Genomic DNA, 12,026 nt, shown 5'->3' on the forward strand with positions numbered 1-12,026 from the left:
AAAGGAAATATTTCAAAAATAAACCAAATGAGGTAGGGTGTAGTGACTGGAAGAAAGGTGGAACAGGTAACAGAAAAAAAGAGAGAGAAAGAAGGCACCCCAGGGTTAGCAGCTCCTAGAGAGGAGTGAAAGGTTTCCTCCAGGTTTTAACAAAAATAGATTAAACCTTTCTTCAGTGTGCTAAAACATCCTGCAGGGTATTTTATGGGCCAAGATAAGTCAGCGCCTTCCCCATTCAAGGCCCAATCTACAAAAAGAATGAGGTTGGGAATACTAGGATGTTCTGAAAGCGACTCTGTCGGCTGACAGTCAAGGACACATTTCTTAACCTTGTAAACAATGGGATTTTCAGATTCATCTCCTTTAGGAAAGAGTGGAACCTTTGTTCCTTAGAATGTTTTAAATTCAGCTAGACAAAGAGTGCACTGTTTTAGAAATGTTCTGTATTGTGTCAAAGAGCCCACAGTTGAAAATGGTCTGATGGGGATCCCCAGGGTACAGAACTGGGTGACCTATAACTTCTTTATTCTTGTGGACTTCTGCTATCTTAAACCTTTTGCTGCAAGTAGCCAGGTCCCTCGGCGCTGGAGAACTGACACACTACAGGTGGCTTGGCTGGCTTTTCCCAACAGATGTAGAAGCATGCCAAATGTTTGTCACCAATATCACTCAGTCTCTCTCTCTCTTTCTGAGACACACATAATACACATGCCCTCTCACCCACACCTTTTCTTCTACACTGTACTTCCGGAAGGGACCTACGTAGGCACAGTGAGGAAGAACGCTTCACTGTTGGGCAGTGCTAGAGTTCCCCATAAAGTGGGGCCCAGGGAAGAGACCAGTCATGCTTTTTATCTCGCCATTGCCCTAACAATTAACATTCTAGGAGCTTCCTCAATGGCCCAGCCAGCAAAGAATCTGCCTGCAATGCAGGAAACACAGGAGACGGGTTTAACTCCTGGGTTGGGAAGATCCCCTGGAGGAGAGCATGGCAACCCAGTCCAGTATTCTTGCCAGGAAAACCCCATGGACAGAAGAGCCTGACGGGCTACAGTCCACAGGGTCGCAAAGAGTGGGACATGACTGAGCATGCATGCACACAGGAATATGTCCATTTAGGAATGATTCAATTCTCTGATGCTAAGATACAGACAAAAAAACAAAACAAAACTACCAAATAGACAAAATGAGCTGAGGGGATGCTGCTGTCTGTTACAACTTCAGTGTCACATGTATTTATAACATCAGATCTTAGACAATGCCTAAAGAGAATTCTGAGTAGAGAAAATTGGGGGAAGAAGAGGCAGAAGAATCACATCTTATTAAATGCCATCATATTCTTCCTGAATGTTTCGTATGCACTAGCGTAAATAATATCCCTGCCCTCAAGAAACTTTCAGCTTGCTGTAGAGAGTGGACACATAAACACTTAATTGAAATAAAAGAGTACTTTCAATTTGGAAATAAAACAAGTATGGTAACACATAGGAAGAAAGGACTCTGACTCTGAGGTACTGGTTAGCGTCATCGGATAAAGCTTCATAAAAGAAAGAGGCTGGGAGGGAGAAGGAAAATACCTTTCCTCACATAGTAACTTGTATATTATCTATAATTTGCACAAGAGGAAACTGAAGTTCACAGGGATCAAGTAACTCCCAAGAGAGCTAAGCTGTAAGAGGTAGAATTTGTGCCTAGGCCTCTTTATGTCTGCCACCTCCTTCTACCACACTTAGGTAGTGACCCTTACATTGATCCATTGGGATGTGAAGGGTTTTAATAGATGGAGCCTGGGAGAACAAGATGAGTCAAGACACAGGGGAGTGAAAGTGCACCACAAACTGGGTGAACTTCAAGAAATCTAATGAGGTTAGAGCAGCAACATATGGGTGGATATGGAAAATGAGATTGGAAACATTTTAAAATGACAAATGGAAAAGTTCAAGTCCTAAAAAAATAGAAATTATAGGTCACTCTCCCAAGTTGCTTATCTATCTCTCCCTTTTCCTCTTAGTTTAAGAAAATTCTGCTACATTAGCAGCATGTATGTTAGATACCCAATATGACTAAAATTGTGATTTTAAAAAAATAATCTTCTAACAATCAGATGAGAAATGAATTCAGTGTTCTAAAATTTGACTTATTATGTTTCCCAAAGAAAGAGAAAGGGAGGAAAAAGATCAGGATAGGAAAAGGAGAGCCTAGAGAAATCAAGTCTTCAAATCCACAGATTATTCTTTTTTTTTTTAATAGTTTTTTATTTTTTTAATTTTAAAATCTTTAATTCTTACATGTGTTCCCAAACATGAACCCCCCTCCCACCTCCCTCCCCATAACATCTCTGTGGGTCATCCCCATGCACCAGCCCCAAGCATGCTGTATCCTGCATCAGACATAGACTGGCGATTCAATTCTTACATGATAGTATACATGATAGAATGCCATTCTCCCAAATCATCCCACCCTCTCCCTCTCCCTCTGAGTCCAAAAGTCCGTTATACACAGCTGTGTCTTTTTTCCTGTCTTGCATACAGGGTCGTCATTGCCATCTTTCTAAATTCCATATATATGTGTTAGTATACTGTATTGGTGTTTTTCTTTCTGCCTTACTTCACTCTGTATAATCGGCTCCAGTTTCGTCCATCTCATCAGAACTGATTCAAGTGAATTCTTTTTAACGGCTGAGTAATACTCCATTGTGTATATGTACCACAGCTTTCTTATCCATTCATCTGCTGATGGACATCTAGGTTGTTTCCATGTCCTGGCTATTATAAACAGTGCTGCGATGAACATTGGGGTACATGTGTCTCTTTCAATTCTGGTTTCCTCGGTGTGTATGCCCAGCAGTGGGATTGCTGGGTCATAAGTCAGTTCTATTTGCAATTTTTTAAGGAATCTCCACACTGTTCTCCATAGTGGCTGTACTAGTTTGCATTCAGCAGGATCCTCTATGATCCACCTCCCAGAATTCTGGAAATAAAAGCAATAATAAACAAATGGGATCTAATTAAAATTAAAAGCTTCTGCACAACAAAGGAAAATATAAGCAAGGTGAAAAGACAGCCTTCTGAATGGGAGAAAATAATAGCAAATGAAGCAACTGACAAACAACTAATCTCAAAAATATACAAGCAACTTATGCAGCTCAATTCCAGAAAAATAAACGACCCAATCAAAAAATGGGCCAAAGAACTAAATAGACATTTCTCCAAAGAAGACATATGGATGGCTAACAAACACACGAAAAGATGCTCAACATCACTCATTATCAGAGAAATGCAAATCAAAACCACAATGAGGTACCACTTCACACCAGTCAGAATGGCTGCGATCCAAAAATCTGCAAGCAATAAATGCTGGAGAGGGTGTGGAGAAAAGGGAACCCTCCTACACTGTTGGTGGGAATGCAAACTAGCACAGATTATTCTTAATCCACCAGGTACTTACATAGTCCTTGCTGCTGCTGCTAAGTCACTTCAGTCATGTCTGACTCTGTGTGACCCCATAGATGGCAGCCCATCAGGCTCCCCCGTCCCTGGGATTCTCCAGGCAAGAACACTGGAGTGAGTTGCCATTTCCTTCTCCAATGCATGAAAGTGAAAAGTGAAAGTGAAGTCTCTCAGTCCTGTCCGACTCCTAGCGACCCCACGGACTGCAGCCTACCAGGCTCCTCTGCCCATGGGATTTGCCAGGCAAGAGTACCGGAACAGGGTGCCAAAGCACTTGAAAGTCTATCACTGGCATATGGAAACCTAACACCAAAACTTTATAAAATGGGATAGGAGGAAGAAAGGCATTTGGCATACATAATTTGTACCCAAAAATTTAGAAAACGAATCTCTCTTTGGTTGCTGCTAAAAATTGAACTTTATATGGAACCTTTAAATTCAGCCTAATTCCTAGACTTCTCAAAATATTTATCTCATCACTCAATTTATTCTCAGGCTATAATTATTTCAAATCTATGGTCTTCAAGATGTATAATGTGATCACTGCAGTAAACTATATTCATACTATATGATAAGATTATTCTGTGCATAATAATCAAATTAACTTAGCATATGTCCAATATTCTTTTCAAATACTATGTTTCTTTATTCAAAGACTTAAATACGAATACATTTTTCCTGAGTATCACCTTCCTACTCTCAGAATATGGATGTTCTTATTTATACGCTTCATTATTCTTATAAAATACCAAACAAAAGCTCTTTCCATCTTTTCCTGCCAAGTCAAACAGAAATCTAGAAATTTATTGGGTTTCTATTGACCCAGTAAATGTAAGACAGAAATCTAAAGGCTCTTAACAATGTTTATGCTAGAAATATATCCAGTTCTATTCTGAAAGTACCCTGACCTGTAAAAAGTATTTGTCTTGCTCCAGTAAATAGGAGCCTCATATAAATAGATATCTCAGATCAAACTGAAGTTTACTTTGTTCTAATCAGAACTGATGTATCAGATCACTTAATAATGTCCTTGTTACACAGGAGAATCATCCATTCACTGGTTTCCTTGATTGAAGCATAGGTACTCCATTACACTCAAAATGAATAAAGAAAATAGAAATTTTTAATCCTACTATACTGATAAATCTCTCTGAAGATAGATTATAACAAAAAGATAACTGGTTGAAATTGTCAGTCTCAAAAATATATTCCTCAGAATATATTTGATATATATTTGATATATTCTTGTTTTGATTTCTGAATTGATTTCTCATTTGATTAATGAAATTTTTAAAATCTTGTAGCCCAGAAGATCAAGAATGTAAAGGCATTATAGATACTCAAATTTCAAGATTAGTAACCCTGTCAAGCCTGTGTGACCTTCTACAGGACTTAAAAGAGTGTTAAGAATCTGCATTTTCATTTAATGTTCTTTCCAAATAACTTTCTTTCACTTCCTCTTGCCCTTTGTTCCTTAAGAACTGGGAGCATTACTTATTCAACTTTTATTTTTCCGATGCCTAGCTCAGTATCTGAGACATAGTAGCTGCCCCCAACATGTTTATTTGATTTTAGGTGACAAATTAGTAATACTTAATTGTATAATAGGAATATCATTCTGCACATACCTCCAAAACTGCACCTTCAGCCCTATTTATTCTCTATAACCATGCAGATTTGCCTTGTTTTATTGTGCTTAACTTCACAGCCCTTCAACAGACAGTGCATTTTCTTTTACAAATTGAAGGCTTGTGGTAACCTTGCATTGAACAAGACTATCAAAACCATTTTTCCAATAGTATTTGCTCACTTCACATCTCTGTGTCACATTTTGGTAATTCTCACAATATTTCAAACATCTTCATTATTATTAAATTTGTTATGGTGATCTGTGATGAGTAATCTTAGGTGTTACTCTTAGAATTCTTTTTGAGTGTCACAAACTGTGCCCATATAAGACAAAAACTTAAATGATGTGTGTGTTCTGACTATTCCACCAACCGGCCAGTCCCCCATCTCTCTCCTTCTCCTCTGGCCTCCCTCTTCCGCAAGACACAACAATTGATATTAGGCCAATCAATAACCCTACAAAGGTTCCAGTGCTCAAGTGAAAGGAAGAGTCACACATCCCTCACTTTAAATCAAAATCTAGAAATCTTAATGAGGAAGGCATGTCAAAAGCCACTGAGAAAGGCTAAATGCAGGCCTCTTGGACCAGTTAATTAAATAGCAAATGCAGGAAAAAATTCTTAAAGAAAATTGAAAATGCTACTCCAGTGAACACAAGAATTAGAAAGCAAAATAGCCATATTGCTGATATGGAGAAAGGTTTAGTATTCTGTATGAAGATCAAACGACAGAGTCCCTTAAGCCAAGGTCTCATCTAGAGCAAGGTCCTAATTCCCTTTAATTTTATGAAGGCTGTCAGAGGTAAGGAAGTTACAGAAGAAAAGTTAAAAGCAAACAAGAGGTTGGCTCATGAGGTTTTAGGGAAGATGCCATCTCCATAACATCAAAGTGCAAGGTTAAGTAGCAAGTGCTGATGTAGAAGCTATAGCAAGTTTTCCAGATCTAGCTAGCATAGCCATGAAGGTGGCTACACTAAATAGCAGGTTTTCAGTGTAGGCAAAACAGACCTATTTTGGAAGAAGTTGCCATCTAGGACTTTTATAGTGAGAGAGGAGAAATCAGTGTCTGACTTCAAAGCTTCACAGGACAGGTGGACTCTCTTATTAGGGGCTAAAAAACTGGTGACTTTAAGTTGAAACCAATGCTCATTTACCATTTGAAAATCCTAGGGCCCTTAAGTATTATACTAAATCTATACTGCCTGTGCCCTATAAATGGAATAACTAAGCCTGGATCACAGCACATCTGCTTATATGTTTTACTAAGTATCTTAAGACCACTGTTAGGACCTACTACTCAGAAAAAAAGATTCCCTTCAAAATATTACTGCTCACTGACAATGCATCAGTTACCCAAGAGCTCTAATGGAGATGTACAATAAGATTCATGTTGTTTTCATGCCTGTGAATACAACATTCATTCATTCCAATCCCAAAGAAAGGCAATGCCTAAGAATGCCCAAACTACCACACAATTGCACTCATCTCACATGCTAGTAATGTAATGCTCAAAATTCTCCAACCCAGACTTCAGCAATACATGAACCGTGAACTTCCAGATGTTCAAGCTGATTTTAGAAAAGGCAGAGGAACCAGAGATTAAATTGCCAACATCCGCTGGATCATCGAAAAAACAAGGGAGTTCCAGAAAAACATCTCTTTCTGCTTTATTGACTATGCCAAAGCCTTTGACTGTGTGGATCACAATAAACTGTGGAAGATTTGGAAAGAGATGGGAATACCTCTTGAGAAACCTATATGCAGGTCAGGAAGCAACAGTTAGAACTGGACATGGAACAACAGACTGGTTCCAGATAGGAAAAGGAGTACTTCAAGGCTGTATATTGTCACCTTGCCTATTTAACTTATATGCAGGGTACATCATGAGAAACGCTGGTCTGGAAGAAGCTCAAACTAGAATCAAGACTGCCAGGAGAAATATCAATAACCTCAGATATGCAGATGACACCACCCTTATGGCAGAAAGTGAAGAAGAACTAAAGAGCCTGTTGATGAAAGTGAAAGAGGAGAGTGAAAAAATTGGCTTAAAGCTCAACATTCAGAAAACGAAGATCATGGCATCTGGTCCCATCACTTCATGGGAAATAGATGGAGAAACAGTGGAAAAAGTGTCAGACTTTATTTTGGGGGGCTCCAAAATCACAGCAGATGGTGATTGTAGCCATGAAATTAAAAGATGCTTACTCCTTGGAAGGAAAGTTATGACCAACCTAGACAGTATATTGAAAAGCAGAGATATTACTTTGCCAACAAAGGTCCGTCTAGTCAAGCCTATGGTTTTTCCTGCGGTCATGTATGGATATGAGAGTTGGACTGTGAAGAAAGCTGAGCACCGAAGAATTGATGCTTTTAAACTGTGGTGTTGGAGAAGACTCTCGAGAGTCCTTTGGACTACAAGGAGATCCAACCAGTGAATTCTGAAGGAGATCAGTCCTGGGTGTTCATTGGAAGGAATGATGCTGAAGCTGAAACTCCAGTACTTTGGCCACCTCATGAGAAGAGTTGACTCATTGGAAAAGACCCTGATGCTGCGAGGAACTGGGGCAGGAGTAAAAGGGGACGACAGAGGATGAGATGGCTGGACGGTATCACCGACTCGATGGACATGAGTTTGAGTGAACTCCTGGAGTTGGTGATGGACAGGGAGGCCTAGCGTGCTGTGGTACATGGGGTCGCAAAGAGTCGGACATGACTGAGCGATTGAACTGAACTAAACTGAATACAACATTCATTCTTCAGTCCATGGATCAAAGAATAATTTCAACTTTCAAGTCTTATTATTAAAGAAATATATTTCTAAGGCTATGGCTTCCACTATCACTCCCACAGATAGTGAGTGAATCCTCTGATGGATATGGGAAAGGTCAAGTGAAAACTTTCTGGAAAGACTGACGTTAGAAGGTTTCCATTCTAGATGCCATTATGAACACCTATGATTCATGGGAAGTGATCAAAATAACATTAACAAGGAGTTTGAAAGAAGTTGATTCAAAGCTTCATAAATGATTTAGATGGGGTCAAGACTTCTCCAACAGAAAATATATGATACCAGTCAGAGTCTTGGATCTACAGAAATAGCGAACTGAAAATTGAATAATGATGAAAATAAAACTTTTTATTTTAATCACTCTAAGTGATAACTGACTCCCTAAAGCAATGTACTGTGTGCTATAGCATATGTAAAAACAAACTTAATTGCTGTCCTATTTTAAGTAATTGCCACAGACACCCCAACCTTCAGCAACCACCCTCTTTATCAGTCAGCAGCTATCAACATCAACACAAGACCCTCCCCAGCAAAAAGATTACAACTCCCTGAAAGTTCAAGCAGTGGTTAGCATTTTTCAGCCACAAAGTGATTTAGATTAAGGTATGTACATTACTTTCAGACATAATGATTGAACACTTAATAGGCTATGGTACAGTGTAAACATAACTTTTGAAAATGTAAGTTTAGTTGATTTACAGTATTATGTTAGTTTCAGTTGTACACCAAAGTGATTCAGTTATATGTATATACATATATATTAATTTTCAGATTCTTCCCAATTATGTTATTAAAATATGTTGAATACAGTTTTCTGTGCTATAAAGTAGGTCCTTATTGCTTGCCTATTTTATATATAGTAGTGAAAGTGAAAGTGAAGTCGCTCAGTCGTGTCCCACTCTTTGCAACCCCATGGACTGTAGCCTACTACGCTCCTCCATCCATGGGATTTTCCAGGCAAGAATACTGGAGTGGGTTGCCATTTCCTTCTCCAGAGGATCTTCCTGACCCAGGGACCGAACCCAGGTCTCCCACACTGTAGGCAGACGCTTTACCCTCTGAGCCATACTAGTGTGTATATGTTAATCCCAAACTTCTAGTTTATCCTTTCTCTCTGTCCCTCACAAACATGACTTTCATATGCACTAGGAAACTAAAATATTTGTGTGACTCTTTTTCTTGAAATATTTTCTTCATTGTGGTCATCTAGAACCAAATCTACAATATCACCAAGATATGATTATATTTTAACATAAAAAATATTTTAATTTTGGCTTCCGTGCATAATCTAGCATGTTCTGACTTTCAGCATTATGATTTCTATCAGGCAATGTATCTCACCAAAAGTGTAAAATAAAGTTACATGATGTACATATATTTTACCTTAATATTACTTGAAACAATGGAATGGACTTATGAGCACAGTGATGAATTTATAATCTGAAACTCAGAAGCTGTGTTACACTGTGACTTGGGTATATAATTCATTCTTCAGGCAAGGGGCTGTCAATAGGCAGCTTCAAAAAATAATGAATGTTTGCAGTAATAATTTCATGGGTTGACTGAAACTTAATAGACTTAATTTCCAATTTAGGCTTGTGATACGTTCCAATAGAAACAGTCTCAAATGAAATATAGTCTATTATAATACTATTTAATCCTCTCTTATTTTGTTAATCCTTTGTTGCTCTTTTATTCGGTTTTGTGTTTACAGCTGAGGCAGACTGTGTTAGTCACCACACTTTTCACTTTACTGCATCTGTCTCAGCCTTTCTTAGTTTATTCCCCATTACCCAGGAAATGGATGTCCAATGACTAATTATCTCAATGATGAGGAACCTTGTTTCAGCTCACTGCTGCCAGCCTTCCTCTTGGCCCCTTTACTCCTCAGCATCAGGTAAAAGAGGAAACCAGAAAGACTAAATCTAGCTTAGGTCATCCTGTTATTGCCAGTAGATCAAATTAGGGACAAGATGATTAAGACTCATATGCTAAGTTTTTGATGTTCACTGTTATGGAAACATTTGAATTCCAGGGACAGAGATTTCGATGGGCTTGAGTTTGCAGGCCCACATGTAGAGAGACAATACGTACAAGGCATAATCTTAAAATTTGAGAAAGAATGAGACAAAAACTAGGAGAGTCCTGAAACCTTTAGGTTGCTGAGTGTATGATACATAGCAAAAAATAATGGCTCTTATTCAGGGGTACATATCAGATTCACTTGAGATGATTTTACAAAATTACACATAGCTGGTATCTACCCTAGAACAAATGAATCAAAAGCTCCTAGACACAAATATTTTAAAAACAATCAATCAAACTCCTTAAGGGAATTTGATGTACATTTCTGGAAATAACTAACCATGGTTTACTTATTGTCCAGATAGTATTCAAACCAATTAATTTAATGAGAAAAAATGAATGAAATGGCTTATCATAGTTGAAAATTCATTGGCAGGACTTTTCCTTTGGGTCCTTTGTCATGGTGCTCATAGAAACAATGACTACTATGCTTTTTATGATACTAATCCACAGAGTCTAACATCACAGACTAAATCTGCAAAAGAATAGGCCAACTCAGTGAGTATAGTAATCATCATGAATCACCTCTTATCTACACTAGACTAAAAAATCACATATTTAAACAAGATTTCACCATGAGCTTACTTTTAAACTCAATGAATAAACTACAGTACATAATGAGAATTCATTCAAGTGTTACTCTTTGTGAAAGTAAATGTCGCTCATTCATGTCCAACTCTTTGCAACCCCATGGACTATACATGAAATTCTCCGGGCCAGAATATTGGAGTGGGTAGCCTTTGCCTACTTTAACTCTTTGCCTACCCTAAAATCAAAGAAATGTGTATATAAATCTAGTAACTAATCTATAAAAGTGAAGCAATAATTCTACTAAAATATATCATGTCAAAATATTGTAGATATTAATAGAAAAGATACGGATGTACCAGGGGATGTTTCTTTTCTTCTAGAGTTGATACCAAAGTATTTGCGAGTAAAGGAATAAGAACAGTAGCACCAGAAGAAAGAAATTTTCAATGGAAATATAACATCTGTGATAGGATTGACAGAAGAAAAACGGTTGGTCTCCTTGGTTCAGGTAAAATGACTCCTCTGCAGAGCTAAAACATAAAGGACAATAATGACAAAGAGTTGACTTCTTTAGCAGAAGATGCTAAAATGATTCCCTGGACAGAAATCAAGAATGTTTCTATGTTCTCAACTGCACTCATCATCTTGCTGGCCATCAGTCAGTGTTAATAATTATAACATGTCTGTCCCTACTGTGACCTCTGAGAGAACTTGTCTTCCAAATCCTTTCTCCTGAGAAGAGCATCCCTTTCCTTCTGCTCCAGGGCCAACCCACTTCCTTAGGCAGAGATGGCTCTCATCCAGATCCAGACCATTCCTGCTGGCAGCTCTTGTCTGGATCCAATTGGCCTCAGCTGGAGGTCCAGATGGCTCATTCCTTATTCCCCAGCAGGATTTCAACAGCATCCACCCCTTCCTGGTCTCTCTGCCATTACTGCCATCAGGCCTGAATATTTTCCCTAGATCCTAACAGCAGATTAGTAAAGCATGTTGATTTTATTCCCATAGAATAGAAGTCGGCAATAGAAGGAAGACAGTTTCAAAAGGCTACAATAACTTTATACAATGCAAATAAGCAAGGTCCAGTTGTGAAATATTCGGAAAGTTGGCTTTATTCATGGCACTTCCTGCATATATAATAACCTTGGCATCTATATAAAAATATCTGTCAACATCTATTGATCTATCTATCAATGGACAGATAAAAAGACATGTCAGATTAACAGATGGATGGAAATTGCTTGAAAACTACCACATTTAGATAGAGATTGGAGAAGGCAATGGCACCCCACTCCAGTACTCTTGCCTGGAAAATCCCATGGATGGAGGAGCCTGGTGGGCTGCAGTCCATGGGGTTGCTGAGGGTCGGACACAACTGAGTGACTTCACTTTCACTTTTCACTTTCATGCACTGGAGAAGGAAATGGCAACCCACTCCAATGTTCTTGCCTGGAGAATCCCAGGGACAGAGGAGCCTGGTGGGCTGCCGTCTCTGGGGTCACACAGAGTCAGACACGACTGAAGCGACTTAGCAGTAGCAGCAGT

This window comes from Budorcas taxicolor, chromosome 1 (assembly GCF_023091745.1).
Source record: "Budorcas taxicolor isolate Tak-1 chromosome 1, Takin1.1, whole genome shotgun sequence".
Classification (NCBI taxonomy): domain Eukaryota; kingdom Metazoa; phylum Chordata; class Mammalia; order Artiodactyla; family Bovidae; genus Budorcas; species Budorcas taxicolor.